This window comes from Schistocerca americana, chromosome 10 (assembly GCF_021461395.2).
Source record: "Schistocerca americana isolate TAMUIC-IGC-003095 chromosome 10, iqSchAmer2.1, whole genome shotgun sequence".
NCBI classification, from domain to species: domain Eukaryota; kingdom Metazoa; phylum Arthropoda; class Insecta; order Orthoptera; family Acrididae; genus Schistocerca; species Schistocerca americana.
This window is the reverse complement of record NC_060128.1, coordinates 21,155,955-21,174,349: the sequence shown is the minus strand read 5'-3', so window position 1 is coordinate 21,174,349 and position 18,395 is coordinate 21,155,955.

Genomic DNA, 18,395 nt, shown 5'->3' with positions numbered 1-18,395 from the left:
TTACTGACTATGCTTTGAACCATTCCTGTGACACTAGTTATAGTTTACGATGCTTCACTTTAGGTTTACTGTATCCCTCTGACCCTCTTTTTGACGATGAAACACAGAAATTGCATTGGAATTAAATACCAAAGGCACATTCCGACTGAAGTATAAGATGACTGACTCTTCTTACTGTCTATGTTTTGAACCATTCCTGTGAAACTAGTTATAGATTCCGATGCTTGACTCCAGGTTTACTGTGTCCCTTGGACCTTCTTATTGTCGATGAAACACAGAAATTGCACCGGAATTAAATAAAAAAGGCACAATGCCGACTTAAGTACAAGAAGACTGACTCTTCTTACTGTCTATGTTTTGAACCATTCCTGTGACACTAGTTATAGATTCCGAAGCTTCGCTTTAGATTTACCGTATCCCCCTGACTGTCGTATTGACGATGAACACAGAAAATGCATCGGAATTAAATACAAAAAGCCCAATGCCGACTCAAGTACAAGACGAGTGGCTCTTCTTCCTGTCAATGCTTTGAACCATTCCTGTGACACTAATTATAGATTCAGATGCTTCACTTCAGGTTTACTGTATCCAGCTGACCTTCTTATTGACGATGAAACACAGAAATTGCATCGGAATTAAATACAAAAGGCACAATGGCGAGTTAAGTACAAGAAGACCGACTCTTCTTACTGTCTATGTTTTGAACCATTACTGTGACACTAGTCTTACATTCCGATGCTTCACTCCAGGTTTACTGTATCCATCTGACCTCCTTTTTGACAATGAAACACAGAAATTGCAGCTTAATTGAATACAAAAGGCAGAATGCCGACTTAGGCACAAGATGACTGACTCTTCTTACTGTCTGTGTTTTGAACAATTCCTGTGACACTAGTTATGGATTCTGATGCTTCACTTCAGGTTTTTCTGTATCCCTCTGACCTTCTTATTGACGATGAAACACAGAAATTGCATCGGAATTAAATACAAAAGGCACAATGCCGACGTAAGTACAAGGAGACTGACTCTTCTTATTGACTATGCTTTGAACCATTCCTGTGACACTAGTTATAGATTCCGATGCTTCACTCCCGGTTTACTGTATCCCTTGGACCTTCTAATTGACGATGAACCACAGAAATTGCATCGGAATTAAATACAAAAGGCACAATGCCGACTTAAATACAAGCAGACTGACTCTTCTTACTGACTATGATTTGAACCATTCCTGTGACACTAGTTATAGTTTCCGATGCTTCACTTCAGGTTTACTGTATCCCTCTGACCCTCTTGATGACTATGAAACACAGAAATTGCATCTTAATTAAATACAAAAAGCACAATGCCGACTTAAGTACATGAAGAGTGACTCTTCTTACTGTCTATGTTTTGAACCATTCCTGTGACAGTAGTTATATATTTCGATGCTTCACTTCAGATTTACTGTATCCCTCTGACCTTCTTATTGACGATGAAACACAGAAATTACATCGGAATTAAATACAATTGGCACAATGCCGACTTCAGAACAAGAATACTGACTCTTCTTACTGTCTATGTTTTTAACCATCGCTGAGACGCTAGTTATAGATTCCGATGCTTTCACTCCAGGTTTACTGTATCCCTTGGACCATCTTATTGACGATGAAACACAGAAATTGCATCTGAATTAAATACAAAAGGGACAATGCCGACTTATGTACAAGAATACTGACTCTTCTTACTGACTATGATTACAACCAATCCTGTGTCACTAGTTATAGATTCCAATGCTTCACTTCAGGTTTACTGTATCCCTTGGACCTTCTTATTGACGATGAAACACAGAAATGGTATCGGAATTAAATACAGAAGGCACAATGCCGACTTAAGTACAAGAAGACTGACTCTTCTTACTGTCTACGTTTTGAACCATTCCTGTGACACTAGTTATAAATTCCGATGCTTCACTCCAGGTTTACTGTGTCCCTTGGACCTTCTTATTGACGATCAAGGACAGAAATTGCATCGGAATTAAATACAAAAGAGTCAATGCCGAATTAATTACAAGAATACTGACTCTTCTTACTGACTATGATTTCAACCAATCCTGTGTCACTAGTTATAGATTCCGATGCTTCACTTCAGGTTTACTGTATCCCTTGGACCCTCTCATTGACGATGAGACACAGAAATTGCGTCGGAATTAAATACAAAAGGCGCAATGCCGACTTAAGTACAAGAAGACTGACTCTTCTTACTGACTATGTTTGGAACCATTCCTGTGACACTAGTTATAGATTGCGATGCTTCACTTAATCGTTTACTGTATCCCTTGGACCTTCTTATTGACGATGAAACACAGAAATTGCATCGGAATTAAATACCAAAGGCACATTCCGACTTACGTACAAGATGACTGACTCTTCTTACTGTCTATGTTTTGAACCATTCCTGTGAAACTAGTTACAGATTCCGATGCTTCACTCCAGGTTTACTGTGTCCCTTGGACCTTCTTAATGACGATGAAACACAGAAATTGCAACGGAATTAAATACAAAATTCACAATGCCGACTTAAGTACAAGAAGACTGACTCTTCTTACTGTCTATGTTTTGAACCATTCCTGTGACACTAGTTATAGGTTCCGACGCTTCAGTTCAGATTTACTGTATCCCCCTGACCGTCGTATTGACGATGAACACAGAAAATGCATCGGAATTAAATACAAAAATCACAATGCCGAATCAAGTACAAGACGACTGGCTCTTCTTCCTGTCAATGCATTGAACCATTCCTGTGACACTAGTTATAGATTCAGATGCTTCACTTCAGGTTTACTGTATCCAGCTGACCTTCTTATTGACGAAGAAACACAGAAATTGCATCGGAATTAAATACAAAAGGCACAATGGCGAGTTAAGTACAAAAGACCGACTCTTCTTACTGTCTATGTTTTGAACCATTACTGTGACACTAGTTTTACATTCCGATGCTTCACTCCAGGCTTACTGTATCCATCTGACCTCCTTATTGACGATGAACCACAGAATTTGCATCTTAGTTGAATAGAAAAGCACAATGCCGACTTAGGTACAAGAAGACTGACTCTTCTCACTGTCTATGTTTTGAACCATTCCTGTGACACTAGTTATAGATTCCGATGCTTCACTTCAGGTTTACTGTATCCCTCTGACCTTCTTACTGACGAAGAAACACAGAAATTGCATCTTAATTAAATACAAAAGGCACAATGCCGACTTAAGTACAAGAAGACTGACTCTTCTTACTGTCTACGTTTTGAACCATTCCTGTGACAGTAGTTATAGATTCCGATGCTTAACTTCAGGTATACTGTATACCTCTGACCTTCTTATTGACGATGAAACACAGAAATTGCATCGGAATTAAATACAAAAGGCACAATGCCGACTTAAGTACATGAAGACTGACTCTTCTTATTGACTATGTTTTGAACCATTCGTGTGACACTAGTTATAGATTCTGATGCTTCACTCCCGGTTTACTTTATCCCTTGGACCTTCTTAATGACGATGAAACACAGAAATTGCATCGGAATTAAATACAAAAGGCACAATGCTGACTTAAGTACAAGGAGACTGACTCCTCTTATTGACTAAGTTTGGAACCATTCCTGTGACACTAGTTATAGATTCCGATGCTTCACTCCCGGTTTACTGTATCCCTTGGACCTTCTTATTGACGATGAAACACAGAAATTGCACGGAATTAAATACAAAAGGCACAATGCCGACTTAACTACAAGAAGACTGACTCTTCTTACTGACTATGTTTTGAACCAATCTTGTGACACTAGTTATAGTTTCCGATGCTTCAATTCAGGTTTACTGTATCCCTCTGGCCCTCTTATTGACGACGAAAGACAGAAATTGCATCGGAATTAAATACAAAAGGCACAATGGCGAGTTAAGTACAAGAAGACCGACTCTTCTTACTGTCTATGTTTTGAACCATTACTGTGACACTAGTCCTACATTCCGATGCTTCACTCCAGGTTTACTGTATCCATCTGACCTTCTTATTGACGATGAAACACAGAAATTGCATCGGAATTAAATACAAAAGGCACAATGCCGACTTAACTACAAGAAGACTGACTCCTCTTACTGACTATGTTTTGAACCATTCCTGTGACACTAGTAATAGTTTCCGATGCTTCACTTCAGGTTTACTGTATCCGTCTGACCCTCTTATTGACGACGAAACACAGAAATTGCATTGGAATTAAATACAAATGCACATTCCGACTTAAGTACAAGATGACTGACTCTTCTTACTGTCTATGTTATGAACCATTCCTGTGAAACTAGTTATAGATTCCGATGCTTCATTCCAGGTTTACTGTGTCCCTTGGACCTTCGTATTGACGATGAAACACAGAAATTGCACGGAATTAAATACAAAAGGCACAATGCCGACTTAAGTACAAGAAGACTGACTCTTCTTACTGTCTTTGATTTGAACCATTCCTGCGACACTAGTTATAGATTCCGATTCTTCACTTCAGATTTACTGTATCCCCCTGACTGTCGTATTGACGATGAACACAGAAAATTCATCGGAATTAAATACAAAAGGCACAATGCCGACTCAAGAACAAGACGACTGGCTCTTTTTCCTGTCAATGCATTGAACCATTCCTGTGACACTAGTTATAGATTCAGATGCCTCACTTAAGGTTTACTGTATCCAGCTGACCTTCTTATTGACGATGAAACACAGAAATTGCATCGGAATTAAATACAAAAGGCACAATGGCGAGTTAAGTACAAGAAGACTGACTCTTCTTACTGTCTATGTTTCGAACCATTACTGTGACACTAGTCTTACATTCCGATGCTTCACTCCAGGTTTACTGTATCCATCTGACCTCCTTATTGACGATGAAACACAGAAATTGCATCTTAATTGAATACAAAAGGCACAATGCCGACTTAGGCACAAGATGACTGACTCTTTTTACTGTCTGTGTTTTGAACCATTCCTGTGACACTAGTTATGGATTCCGATGCTTCACTTCAGGTTCACTGTATCTCTCTGACCTTGTTATTGACGATGAAACACAGAAATTGCATCTTAATTAAATACAAAAGGCACAATGCCGACTTAAGTACAAGAAGACTGACTCTTCTTACTGTCTATGTTTTGAACCATTCCTGTGAGAGTAGTTATAGATTTCGATGCTTAACTTCAGGTTTACTGTGACCCTCTGACCTTCTTATTGACGATGAAACACAGAAATTGCATCGGAATTAAATACAAAAGGCACAATGCCGACTTACGTACAAGAAGACTGACTCTTCTTATTGACTATGTTTTGAACCATTCCTGTGACACTAGTTATAGATTCCGATGCTTCACTCCCAATTTACTGTATCCCTTGGACCTTCTTATTGACGATGAAACACAGAAATTGCATCGGAATTAAATACAAAAGGCACAATGCCGACTTAAGTACAAGAATACTGACGCTTCTTACGGTCTATGATTTCAACCAATCCTGTGTCACTAGTTATAGATTCCGATGCTTCACTTCAGGTTTACTTTATCCCTTGGACCTTCTTATTGACGATGAAACACAGAAATTGCATCGGAATTAAATACAAAAGGCACAATGCCGACTTAACTACAAGAAGACTGACTCTTCTTACTGACTATGTTTTGAACCATTCCTGTGACACTAGTTATAGTTTCCGATGCTTCACTTCAGGTTTACTGTATCCCTCTGACCCTCTTATTGACTATTAAACACAGAAATTGCAACTTAATTATATACAAAAGGCACAATGCCGACTTAAGTACAAGAAGATTGACTCTTCTTACTGACTATGTTTTGAACCATTCCTGTGACACTAGTTATAGATTACGATGCTTCACTCCAGGTTTACCGTATCCCTTGCACATCCTTGTTGACGATGAAACACAGAAATTGCATCGGAATTAAATACAAAGGGCACAATGCCGACCTAAGTACAAGAAGACTAACTCTTCCTACTGTCTATGTTTTGAACCATTCCTGTTACACTAGTTATAGATTCCGATGCTTCACTCCAGGTTTACTGTATCCCTTGGACCTTCTTATTGACGATGAAACACAGAAATTGCATCGGAATGAAATGGAAATGGCACAATCTCGACTTAAGTACAAGAAGACTGCCTCTTCCTACTGTCTATGATTTGAACCATTCCTGTGACACTTGTTATAGATTCCGATGCTTCACTTCATGTTTAATGTATCCCTTGCAACTTTTTGTTGACGATGAATCACAGAAATTGCATCGGAATTAAATACAAAAGGCACAATGCCGACTTAAGTACAAGAAGACTGACTCCTCTTACTGTCTCTGTTTTGAAAAATTCCTGCGACACTTGTTATAGATTCCGATGCTCCACTTCAGATTTACTGTATCCTCCTGACCGTCGTATTGACGATGAACACAAAAAATGTATCGGAATTAAATACAAAAGGCACAATGCCGACTCAAGTACAAGACGACTGGCTCTTTTTCCTGTCAATTCATTGAACTATTCCTGTGACACTAGTTATAGATTCAGATGCCTCACTTAAGGTTTACTGTATCCAGCTGACCTTCTTATTGACGATGAAACACAGAAATTGCATCGGAATTAAATACAAAAGACACAATGGCGAGTTAAGTACAAGAAGACTGACTCTTCTTACTGTCTATGTTTTGAACCATTACTGTGACACTAGTCTTACATTCCGATGCTTCACTCCAGGTTTACTGTATCCATCTGACCTCCTTAATGACGATGAAACACAGAAATTGCATCGGAATTAAATACAAAAGGCACAATGCCGACTTAGGCACAATATGACTGACTCTTCTTACTGTCTGTGTTTTGAACCATTCCTGTGACACTAGTTATGGATTCCGATGCTTCACTTCAGGTTCACTGTATCCCTCTGACCTTGTTATTGACGATGAAACACAGAAATTGCATCGGAATTAAATACAAAAGGCGCAATGCCGACTTAAGTACAAGGAGACTGACTCTTCTTATTGACTATGTTTTGAACCATTCCTGTGACACTAGTTATAGATTCCGAAGCTTCACTCCCGGTTTACTGTATCCCTTGGACCTTCTTATTAACGATGAAACACAGAAATTGCATCGGAATTAAATACAAAAGGCACAATGCCGACTTAACTACAAGAAGATTGACTCTTCTTACTGACTATGTTTTGAACCAATCCTGTGACACTAGTTATAGTTTCCGATGCTTCAATTCAGGTTTACTGTATCCCTCTGGCCCTCTTATTGACGACGAAACACAGAAATTGCATCGGAATTAAACACAAAAGGCACAATGGCGAGTTAAGTACAAGAAGACCGACTCTTCTTACTGTCAATGTTTTGAACCATTACTGTGACACTAGTTATAGATTCCGATGCTTCACTCCCGGTTTACTGTATCCCTTGGACCTTCTTATTGACGATGAAACACAGAAATTGCATCGGAATTAAATACAAAAGGCACAATGCCGACTTAACTACAAGAAGACTGACTCCTCTTACTGACTATGTTTTGAACCATTCCTGTGACACTAGTAATAGTTCCCGATGCTTCACTTCAGGTTTACTGTATCCCTCTGACCCTCTTATTGACGACGAAACACAGAAATTGCATTGGAATTAAATACAAAAGGCACAATGCCGACTTAAGTACAAGAAGACTGACTCTTCTTATTGACTATGTTTTGAACCGTTCCTGTGACACTAGTTATAGATTCCGATGCTTCACTCCCGGTTTACTGTATCCCTTGGACCTTCTTATTGACGATGAAACACAGAAATTGCATCGGAATTAAATACAAAAGGCACAATGCCGACTTAAGTACAAGAATACTGACTCTTCTTACTGTCTATGATTTCAACCAATCCTGTGTCACTAGTTATAGATTCCGATGCCTCACTTCAGGTTTACTGTATCCCTTGGACCTTCTTATTGACGATGAAACACAGAAATTGCATCGGAATTAAATACAAAAGGCACAATGCCGACTTAACTACAAGAAGACTGACTCTTCTTACTGACTATGTTTTGAACCATTCCTGTGACACTAGTTATAGTTTCCGATGCTTCACTTCAGGTTTACTGTATCCCTCTGACCCTCTTATTGACTATGAAACACAGAAATTGCATCTTAATTAAATACAAAAGGCACAATGCCGACTTAAGTACATGAAGACTGACTCTTCTTACTGTCTATGTTTTGAACCATTCCTGTGACAGTAGATATAGATTCCGATGCTTAACTTCAGGTTTACTGTATCCCTCTGACCTTCTTATTGACGATGAAACACAGAAATTACATCGGAATTAAATACAAAAGGCACAATGCCGATTTCAGAACAAGAATACTGACTCTTCTTACTGTCTATGTTTTTAACCATCGCTGAGACGCTAGTTATAGATTTCGATGCTTTCACTCCAGGTTTACTGTATCCCTTGGACCATCTTATTGACGATGAAACACAGAAATTGCATCTGCATGAAATACAAAATGGACAATGCCGACTTAAGTACAAGAATACTGACTCTTCTTACTGACTATGATTACAACCAATAATGTGTCACTAGTTATAGATTCCGATGCTTCACTTCAGGTTTACTGTATCCCTTGGACCTTCTTATTGACGATCAAACACAGAAATGGTATCGGAATTAAATACAGAAGGCACAATGCCGACTTAAGTACAAGAAGACTGACTCTTCTTACTGTCTACGTTTTGAACCATTCCTGTGACACTAGTTATAAATTCCGATGCTTCACTCCAGGTTTACTGTGTCCCTTGGACCTTCTTATTGACGATGAAGCACAGAAATTGCATCGGAATTAAATACAAAAGGCACAATGCCGACTTAAGTACAAGAAGACTGACTCTTCTTACTGTCAATGTTTGAACCATTCCTATGACACTAATTATAGATTCCGATGCTTCACTTCAGGTTTACTGTATCCCTCAGACCTTCTTATTGACGATGAAACACAGAAATTGCATCTGAATTAAATACAAAAGGCACAATGCCGACTTAAGTACAAGAAGACTAACTCTTCCTACTGTCTATGTTTTGAACCATTCCTGTGACACCACTTATAGATTCCGATGCTTCACTCCAGGTTTACTGTATCCCTTGGACCTTCTTATTGACGATGAAACACAGAAATTGCATCGGAATTGAATAGAAAGGGCAAAATGCCGACATAAGTACAAGAAGACGGACTCTTCCTACTGTCTATGCTTTGAACCATTCCTGTGACACTAGTTACAGATTCCGATGCTTCACTTCAGGTTTAATGTATCCCATGGACCTTCTTGTTGACGATGAAACACAGAAATTGCATCGGAATAAAATACAAAAGGCACAATGCCGACTTAGGTACAAGAAGACTGATTCTTCTTACCGACTATGTTTGATTCATTCCTGTAACACTAGTTATAGATTCCGATGCTTCAGGCCAGGTTTACTGTATCCCTTGGACCTTCTTATTGACGATGAAACACAGAAATTGCATCGGAATTGAATACAAAAGACACATATCGATATAAGTACAAGAAGATTGACTCTTCTTACTGACTATGTTTTGAACCATTCCTGTGACACTAGTTATAGATTACGATGCTTCACTCCAGGTTTACCGTATCCCTTGCACATCCTTGTTGACGATGAAACACTGAAATTACATCGGAATTAAATACAAAGGGCACAATGCCGACTTAAGTACAAAAATACTGACTCTTCCTACTGTCTATGTTTTGAACCATTCCTGTGACACTAGTTATAGATTCCGATGCTTCACTCCAGGTTTACTGTATCCCTTGGACTTTTTATTGACGATGAAACACAGAAATTGCATCGGAATGAAATGGAAATGGCACAATGCCGACTTAAGTACAAGAAGACTGACTCTTCCTACTGTCTATGTTTTGAACCATTCCTGTGACACTTGTTATAGATTCCGATGCTTCACTTCATGTTTAATGTATCCCTTGCAACTTTTTGTTGACGATGAATCACAGAAATTGCATCGGAATTAAATACAAAAGGCACAATGCCGACTTAAGTACAAGAAGACAGACTCCTCTTACTGTCTCTGTTTTGAACCATTCCTGCGACACTTGTTATAGATTCCGATGCTTCACTTCAGATTTACTGTATCCTCCTGACCGTCGTATTGACGATGAACACAAAAAATGTATCGGAATTAAATACAAAAGGCACAATGCCGACTCAAGTACAAGACGACTGGCTCTTTTTCCTGTCAATTCATTGAACTATTCCTGTGACACTAGTTATAGATTCAGATGCCTCACTTAAGGTTTACTGTATCCAGCTGACCTTCTTATTGACGATGAAACACAGAAATTGCATCGGAATTAAATACAAAAGGCGCAATGCCGACTTAAGTACAAGGAGACTGACTCTTCCTATTGACTATGTTTTGAACCATTCCTGTGACACTAGTTATAGATTCCGATGCTTCACTCCCGGTTTACTGTATCCCTTGGACCTTCTTATTGACGATGAAACACAGAAATTGCATCGGAATTAAATACAAAAGGCACAATGCCGGCTTAACTACAAGAAGACTGACTCTTCTTACTGACTATGTTTGAACCAATCCTGTGACACTAGTTATAGTTTCCGATGCTTCAATTCAGGTTCACTGTATCCCTCTGGCCCTCTTATTGACGACGAAACACAGAAATTGCATCGGAATTAAATACAAAAGGCACAATGGCGAGTTAAGTACAAGAAGACCGACTCTTCTTACTGTCAATGTTTTGAACCATTACTGTGACACTAGTCTTACATTCCGATGCTTCACTCCAGGTTTACTGTATCCATCTGACCTTCTTATTGACGATGAAACACAGAAATTGCATCGGAATTAAATACAAAAGGCACAATGCCGACTTAACTACAAGAAGACTGACTCCTCTTACTGACTATGTTTTGAACCATTCCTGTGACACTAGTAATAGTTTCCGATGCTTCACTTCAGGTTTACTGTATCCCTCTGACCCTCTTATTGACGACGAAACACAGAAATTGCATTGGAATTAAATACAAAAGGCACAATGCCGACTTAAGTACAAGAAGACTGACTCTTCTTATTGACTATGTTTTGAACCATTCCTGTGACACTAGTTATAGATTCCGATGCTTCACTCCCGGTTTACTGTATCCCTTGGACCTTCTTATTGACGATGAAACACAGAAATTGCATCGGAATTAAATACAAAAGGCACAATGCCGACTTAAATACAAGAATACTGACACTTCTTACTGTCTATGATTTCAACCAATCCTGTGTCACTAGTTATAGATTCCGATGCTTCACTTCAGGTTTACTGTATCCCTTGGACCTTCTTATTGACGATGAAACACAGAAATTGCATCGGAATTAAATACAAAAGGCACAATGCCGACTTAACTACAAGAAGACTGACTCTTCTTACTGACTATGTTTTGAACCATTCCTGTGACACTAGTTATAGTTTCCGATGCTTCACTTCAGGTTTACTGTATCCCTCTGACCCTCTTATTGACTATGAAACACAGAAATTGCATCTTAATTAAATACAAAAGGCACAATGCCGACTTAAGTACATGAAGACTGACTCTTCTTACTGTCTATGTTTTGAACCATTCCTGTGACAGTAGTTATAGATTCCGATGCTTTACTTCAGGTTTACTGTATCCCTCTGACCTTCTTATTGACGATGAAACACAGAAATTACATCGGAATTAAATACAAAAGGCACAATGCCGATTTCAGAACAAGAATACTGACTCTTCTTACTGTCTATGTTTTTAACCATCGCTGAGACGCTAGTTATAGATTCCGATGCTTTCACTCCAGGTTTACTGTATCCCTTGGACCATCTTATTGACGATGAAACACAGAAATTGCATCTGAATTAAATTAAAAAGGGACAATGCCGACTTAAGTATAAGAATACTGACTCTTCTTACTGACTATGATTACAACCAATAATGTGTCACTAGTTATAGATTCCGATGCTTCACTTCAGGTTTACTGTATCCCTTGGACCTTCTTATTGACGATGAAACACAGAAATGGTATCGGAATTAAATACAGAAGGCACAATGCCGACTTAAGTACAAGAAGACTGACTCTTCTTACTGTCTACGTTTTGAACCATTCCTGTGACACTAGTTATAAATTCCGATGCTTCACTCCAGGTTTACTGTGTCCCTTGGACCTTCTTATTGACGATGAAGCACAGAAATTGCATCGGAATTAAATACAAAAGGCACAATGCCGACTTAAGTACAAGAAGACTGACTCTTCTTACTGTCTACGTTTGAACCATTCCTATGACACTAATTATAGATTCCGATGCTTCACTTCAGGTTTACTGTATCCCTCAGACCTTCTTATTGACGATGAAACACAGAACTTGCATCGGAATTAAATACAAAAGGCACAATGCCGACTTAAGTACAAGAAGACTAACTCTTCCTACTGTCTATGTTTTGAACCATTCCTGTGACACCACTTATGGATTCCGATGCTTCACTCCAGGTTTACTGTATCCCTTGGACCTTCTTATTGACGATGAAACACAGAAATTGCATCGGAATTGAATACAAAAGTTACATATCGATATAAGTACAAGAAGATTGACTCTTCTTACTGACTATGTTTTGAACCATTCCTGTGACACTAGTTACAGATTACGATGCTTCACTCGAGGTTTACCGTATCCCTTGCACATCCTTGTTGACGATGAAACACTGAAATTGCATCGGAATTAAATACAAAGGGCACAATGCCGACTTAAGTACAAGATTACTGACTCTTCCTACTGTCTATGTTTTGAACCATTCCTGTGACACTAGTTATAGATTCCGGAGCTTCACTCCAGGTTTACTGTATCCCTTGGACCTTCTTATTGACGATGAAACACAGAAATTGCATCGGAATGAAATGGAAAAGGCACAATGCCGACTCAAGTACAAGACGACTGGCTCTTTTTCCTGTCAATGCATTGAACCATTCCTGTGACACTAGTTATAGATTCAGATGCCTCACTTAAGGTTTACTGTATCCAGCTGACCTTCTTATTGACGATGAAACACAGAAATTGCATCGGAATTAAATACAAAAGGCACAATGGCGAGTTAAGTACAAGAAGACTGACTCTTCTTACTGTCTATGTTTTGAACCATTCCTGTGACACTAGTTATAGATTCCGATGCTTCACTCCCGGTTTACTGTATCCCTTGGACCTTCTTATTGACGATGAAACACAGAAATTGCATCGGAATTAAATACAAAAGGCACAATGCCGGCTTAACTACAAGAAGACTGACTCTTCTTACTGACTATGTTTTGAACCAATCCTGTGACACTAGTTATAGTTTCCGATGCTTCAATTCAGGTTTACTGTATCCCTCTGGCCCTCTTATTGACGACGAAACACAGAAATTGCATCGGAATTAAATACAAAAGGCACAATGGCGAGTTAAGTACAAGAAGACCGACTCTTCTTACTGTCAATGTTTTGAACCATTACTGTGACACTAGTCTTACATTCCGATGCTTCACTCCAGGTTTACTGTATCCATCTGACCTTCTTATTGACGATGAAACACAGAAATTGCATCGGAATTAAATACAAAAGGCACAATGCCGACTTAACTACAAGAAGACTGACTCCTCTTACTGACTATGTTTTGAACCATTCCTGTGACACTAGTAATAGTTTCCGATGCTTCACTTCAGGTTTACTGTATCCCTCTGACCCTCTTATTGACGACGAAACACAGAAATTGCATTGGAATTAAATACAAAAGGCACAATGCCGACTTAAGTACAAGAAGACTGACTCTTCTTATTGACTATGTTTTGAACCATTCCTGTGACACTAGTTATAGATTCCGATGCTTCACTCCCGGTTTACTGTATCCCTTGGACCTTCTTATTGACGATGAAACACAGAAATTGCATCGGAATTAAATACAAAAGGCACAATGCCGACTTAAGTACAAGAATACTGACACTTCTTACTGTCTATGATTTCAACCAATCCTGTGTCACTAGTTATAGATTCCGATGCTTCACTTCAGGTTTACTGTATCCCTTGGACCTTCTTATTGACGATGAAACACAGAAATTGCATCGGAATTAAATACAAAAGGCACAATGCCGACTTAACTACAAGAAGACTGACTCTTCTTACTGACTATGTTTTGAACCATTCCTGTGACACTAGTTATAGTTTCCGATGCTTCACTTCAGGTTTACTGTATCCCTCTGACCCTCTTATTGACTATGAAACACAGAAATTGCATCTTAATTAAATACAAAAGGCACAATGCCGACTTAAGTACATGAAGACTGACTCTTCTTACTGTCTATGTTTTGAACCATTCCTGTGACAGTAGTTATAGATTCCGATGCTTAACTTCAGGTTTACTGTATCCCTCTGACCTTCTTATTGACGATGAAACACAGAAATTACATCGGAATTAAATACAAAAGGCACAATGCCGATTTCAGAACAAGAATACTGACTCTTCTTACTGTCTATGTTTTTAACCATCGCTGAGACGCTAGTTATAGATTCCGATGCTTTCACTCCAGGTTTACTGTATCCCTTGGACCATCTTATTGACGATGAAACACAGAAATTGCATCTGAATTAAATTAAAAAGGGACAATGCCGACTTAAGTACAAGAATACTGACTCTTCTTACTGACTATGATTACAACCAATAATGTGTCACTAGTTATAGATTCCGATGCTTCACTTCAGGTTTACTGTATCCCTTGGACCTTCTTATTGACGATGAAACACAGAAATGGTATCGGAATTAAATACAGAAGGCACAATGCCGACTTAAGTACAAGAAGACTGACTCTTCTTACTGTCTACGTTTTGAACCATTCCTGTGACACTAGTTATAAATTCCGATGCTTCACTCCAGGTTTACTGTGTCCCTTGGACCTTCTTATTGACGATGAAGCACAGAAATTGCATCGGAATTAAATACAAAAGGCACAATGCCGACTTAAGTACAAGAAGACTGACTCTTCTTACTGTCTACGTTTGAACCATTCCTATGACACTAATTATAGATTCCGATGCTTCACTTCAGGTTTACTGTACCCCTCAGACCTTCTTATTGACGATGAAACACAGAAATTGCATCGGAATTAAATACAAAAGGCACAATGCCGACTTAAGTACAAGAAGACTAACTCTTCCTACTGTCTATGTTTTGAACCATTCCTGTGACACCACTTATGGATTCCGATGCTTCACTCCAGGTTTACTGTATCCCTTGGACCTTCTTATTGACGATGAAACACAGAAATTGCATCGGAATTGAATACAAAAGACACATATCGATATAAGTACAAGAAGATTGACTCTTCTTACTGACTATGTTTTGAACCATTCCTGTGACACTAGTTACAGATTACGATGCTTCACTCGAGGTTTACCGTATCCCTTGCACATCCTTGTTGACGATGAAACACTGAAATTGCATCGGATTTAAATACAAAGGGCACAATGCCGACTTAAGTACAAGATTACTGACTCTTCCTACTGTCTATGTTTTGAACCATTCCTGTGACACTAGTTATAGATTCCGGAGCTTCACTCCAGGTTTACTGTATCCCTTGGACCTTCTTATTGACGATGAAACACAGAAATTGCATCGGAATGAAATGGAAAAAGCACAATGCCGACTCAAATACAAGACGACTGGCTCTTTTTCCTGTCAATGCATTGAACCATTCCTGTGACACTAGTTATAGATTCATATGCCTCACTTAAGGTTTACTGTATCCAGCTGACCTTCTTATTGACGATGAAACACAGAAATTGCATCGGAATTAAATACAAAAGGCACAATGGCGAGTTAAGTACAAGAAGACTGACTCTTCTTACTGTCTATGTTTTGAACCATTACTGTGACACTAGTCTTACATTCCGATGCTTCACTCCAGGTTTACTGTATCCATCTGACCTCCTTAATGACGATGAAACACAGAAATTGCATCTTAATTGAATACAAATGGCAAAATGCCGACTTAGGCACAAGATGACTGACTCTTCTTACTGTCTGTGTTTTGAACCATTCCTGTGACACTAGTTATGGATTCCGATGCTTCACTTCAGGTTCACTGTATCCCTCTGACCCTGTTATTGACGATGAAACACAGAAATTGCATCTTAATTAAATACAAAAGGCACAATGCCGACTTAAGTACAAGAGGACTGACTCCTCTTACTGTCTATGTTTTGAACCATTCCTGTGACAGTAGTTATAGATTCCGATGCTTAACTTCAGGTTTACTGTAATCCTCTGACCTTCTTATTGACGATGAAACACAGAAATTGCATCGGAATTAAATACAAGAGGCACAATGCCGACTTCAGTACAAGAAGACTGACTCTTCTTATTGACTATGATTTGAACCATTCCTGTGACACTAGTTATAGATTCCGATGCTTCACTCCCGGTTTACTGTATCCCTTGGACCTTCTTATTGACGATGAAACACAGAAATTGCATCTGAATTAAATACAAAAGGGACAATGCCGACTTAAGTACAAGAATACTGACTCTTCTTACTGTCTATGATTTCAACCAATCCTGCGTCACTAGTTATAGATTCCGATGCTTCACTTCAGGTTTACTGTATCCCTTGGAGCTTCGTATTGACGATGAAATACAGAAATTGCATCGGAATTAAATATAAAAGGCAAAATGCCGACTTAACTACAAGAAGACTGACTCTTCTTACTGACTATGTTTTGAACCATTCCTGTGGCACTAGTTATAGTTTCCGATGCTTCACTTCAGGTTTACTGTATACCTCTGACCCTCTTATTGACTATGAAACACAGAAAAGGCATTGGAATTAAATACAAAAGGCACATTCCGACTTAAGTACAAGATGACTGACTCTTCTTACTGTCTATGTTTTGAACCATTCCTGTGAATCTAGTTATAGATTCCGATGCTTCACTCCAGGTTTACTGTGTCCCTTGGACCTTCTTATTGACGATGAAACACAGAAATTGCATCGGAATTAAATACAAAAGGCACAATGCCGACTTAAGTACAAGAAGACTGACTCTTCTTACTGTCTCTGTTTTGAACCATTCCTGCGACACTAGTTGTAGATTCCGATGCTTCACTTCAGATTTACTGTATCCCCCTGACCGTCGTATTGACGATGAACACAGAAAATGCATCGGAATTAAATACAAAAGGCACAATGCCGACTCAAGTACAAGACGACTGGCTCTTTTTCCTGTCAATGCATTGAACCATTCCTGTGACACTAGTTACAGATTCAGATGCCTCACTTAAGGTTTACTGTATCCAGCTGACCTTCTTATTGACGATTAAACACAGAAATTGCATCGGAATTAAATACAAAAGGCACAATGGCGAGTTAAGTACAAGAAGATTGACTCTTCTTACTGGCTATGTTTTGAACCATTACTGTGTCACTAGTCTTACATTCCGATGCTTCACTCCAGGTTTTACTGTATCCATCTGACCTCCTTATTGACGATGAAACACAGAAATTGCATCTTAATTGAATACAAAAGGCACAATGCCGACTTAGGCACAAGATGACTGACTCTTCTTACTGTCTGTGTTTTGATCCATTCCTGTGACACTTGTTATAGATTCCGATGCTTCACTTCAGGTTTAATGTATCCCTTGGACCTTTTTGTTGACGATGAATCACAGAAATTGCATCGGAATTAAATACAAGAGGCACAATGCCGACTTAAGTACAAGAAGACTGACTCTTCTTATTGACTATGTTTTGAACCATTCCTGTGACACTAGTTATAGAATCCGATGCTTCACTCCCGGTTTACTGTATCCCTTGGACTTTCTTATTGACGATGAAACACAGAATTTGCATCTGAATTAAATAGAAAAGGGACAATGCCGACTTAGGTACAAGAATACTGAGTCTTCTTACTGTCTATGATTTCAACCAATCCTGTGTCACTAGTTATGGATTCCGATGCTTCACTTCAGGTTTACTGTATCCCTTGGACCTTCTTATTAAGGATGAAACACAGAAATTGCATCGGAATTAAATACAAAAGGCACAATGCCGACTTAACTACAAGAAGACTGACTCTTCTTACTGACTATGTTTTGAACCATTCCTGTGACACTAGTTATAGTTTCCGACGCTTCACTTCAGGTTTACTGTATCCCTCCGATCCTCTTATTGACTATGAAACACAGAAATTGCATTGGAATTAAATACAAAAGGCACATTCCGACTTAAGTACAAGATGACTGACTCTTCTTACTGTCT